The sequence below is a fragment of the Macadamia integrifolia genome, unplaced genomic scaffold (assembly GCF_013358625.1).
Source record: "Macadamia integrifolia cultivar HAES 741 unplaced genomic scaffold, SCU_Mint_v3 scaffold1940, whole genome shotgun sequence".
NCBI lineage: Eukaryota > Viridiplantae > Streptophyta > Magnoliopsida > Proteales > Proteaceae > Macadamia > Macadamia integrifolia.
Window position 1 is genome coordinate 64,914 of NW_024868428.1, and position 2,500 is coordinate 67,413.

General features: G+C 48.0%; 1 pseudogene; it reads right to left on the reverse strand.

Annotated features, from left to right (window-relative positions):
- The window catches only part of LOC122065246, a 7,000-nt pseudogene that overhangs the window by 4,341 nt on the left and 159 nt on the right, over positions 1–2,500 (reverse strand).

Consider the following 2,500-nt stretch of genomic DNA (forward strand, 5'->3'; position numbering starts at 1 on the left):
ATCGGTTAGACCGTCGGTCTGACTCGTCGGTTGTGCCCGAAGGCCCTGCCCTCTTAGGCGGGTGCCCACAGGCAGGCCAGATGGCCCACCGGTCTTAGCGGGAAAACTGATGTTTCTTCCCAACTTCCTCCATTCTTTGGGGATTCAAATGGGGCTTTTCCCAACCCATTCTTCACACTTTCAATGTCTTATGGAATGGTTCTAACCTAAATCTAGGTTAGATTCAAGTGATGGGAAGCCATCTTACCTTCTTTGGTCAAGAATGCCTTCAAACCCTCAAAATCACTTCAAATCCACAATGCTTCTCCAACCTTGTCAATACTTCTTCAAATCCTTCAAGATCAACACATAAATCATCTATTAAACCTTAGATTCATCATTTCAAAGGGGATTTACAAGATCTCAAGAAACCCTACTCGAATCAAGGGTTTTACTTGGTTATGGTGAATGTTTAAGGAACCCAACTTTGCTTACCTCTAAATGTAGATCTAGTGTTGAAGATCACTCTTCCGGCGTCGGAATGGGAAGATCAAGCTTCGACGCTTCTTCTTCCCTTTCTTTTCTCTCTCCTCTTTACTATCCTCACCAACGTACGAGTGTCATAAATGAAAAGAAAAGAAAATCATAAATGCTATATCTATACTTCTTAATTAACTACTAATTCACATGGATGGGTCACTCAGGTGGGTGGGTGTGCCCACCTGTCTGCCCACCTGTCCGCCCACCTGAGGGCCAAAACTTGGGATTTCGACAGAGTTCGGGCCCCGGCGTGACCCCACCGCTGGCATACGATGTAATATACATATACACCTTAATATACGGCTACAATACCTGCTTTATCCGTATATGGCCTTATGATAGGTGCATGTACATGGCTTGGGTACTCCTGTCTCTTCTGGCACTAGCTCGGACTTGTCGAGCCAGCCGGTGTTTAAGGTCACCCTTGCCATCATAGTCCATAAGGAGCCCGCTCTAACTCTCTCCGGTTTGGGTCCTGCATAGTTAAACCGGGTCAACCGTGTAATCAGATCGGGTTTAAGAAGTAGGGTATTACATTTAGCCCCCCTTCTGAAAAATTTCATCCTCGAAATTGCGTACCTAGTTGATCAAAAGGATGAGGGTACTTGGCTCGCATTTCATCCTCTTTCTCCCAAGACGCTTCTTCAAGTGAATGATTAGCCCATCGCACCTTTACATAGGAAATGGAGAGGTTGCGAAGGGTTTTCACCTTTCGGTCCAAAATTTCAGTTGGCTGCTCTGTATAGGTCATGTCAGCTTCAAGGTATTCTGGCTCCACGGGTAATACATGAGAGGGATCATGAACATATCGCTTCAGCATGGATACATGGAATACATTATGAACATCCCCAAGTGAAGGTGGCAGAGCAAGCACGTAGGCTACTGAGCCAATCTGGGCTAAGATCTCAAATGGTCCAATGTATCTTGGGCTCAACTTCCCCTTTCTGTGAAACCTTTGCAACCCTTTAGTAGGAGAGATCTTGAGAAATACCTTTTCTCCTGGCTGAAATTCAATGTCTTTTCTGCGGGTGTCTGTATAGCTCTTTTGACGAGACTGAGCTGCTTTAATCCGTTCTCGAATAACGTCGACCTTGTCACAAGTCATCTGTATCATTTCAGGTCCTAACATTCGACGTTCACCTACCTCATCCCAATACAAAGGAGTTCTGCACTTCTTACCATATAATGCCTCATACGGAGCCATCCCGATCGTAGCTTGGTAACTGTTGTTATAGGCAAACTCCATAAGAGGTATATATTCTTCCCAATTGCCACTCATCTCCATTGTACATGCCCTGAGCATGTCCTCTAATATCTGTATGGTTCGCTCCGACTGACCATCCGTCTGTGGGTGGAAGGCAGTACTCAAATTCAATTGTGATCCGAAGGCACGCTGTACGCTTTTCCAATTCCTTACACCTTACGGGTCTTACTCGCCCGTTGACTCGCACACATGTCAGACTCCTTGGTTCGTGTTTCAAGACAGGTCGAATGGGGAGCCCGACAGGCTGATGCCCGGAGCATGCAGTTGCCAATAGGCACACCATCGAGGCACATGCTGCGTACCACAATCACGACGACGACATCTCCTCAGGCATAATGCGATAACCAGGGCTTGGGACGCCGCTGCAATCCACATTGGTCCACGCCCCGAGTAGAGCGGTGGACCGGCTATTAACCATTTTGCATCCAACCGAGACGCATCGCCGACCCCCATCCGCTTCCCTCCCGAAAATTTCAAGCACTCTTTGACTCTCTTTTCAAAGTCCTTTTCATCTTTCCCTCGTGGTACTTGTTCGCTATCGGTCTCTCGCCTATATTTAGCCTTGGACGAAATTTACCGCCCAATTGGGGCTGCATTCCCAAACAACCCGACTCGCCGACAGCGCCTCATGGTGCGACAGGGTCCAGACACGACGGGGCTCTCACCCTCTCCGGCACCCCCTTCCAAGGGACTTGGGCCCGGTCCGCCGCTGAGGAC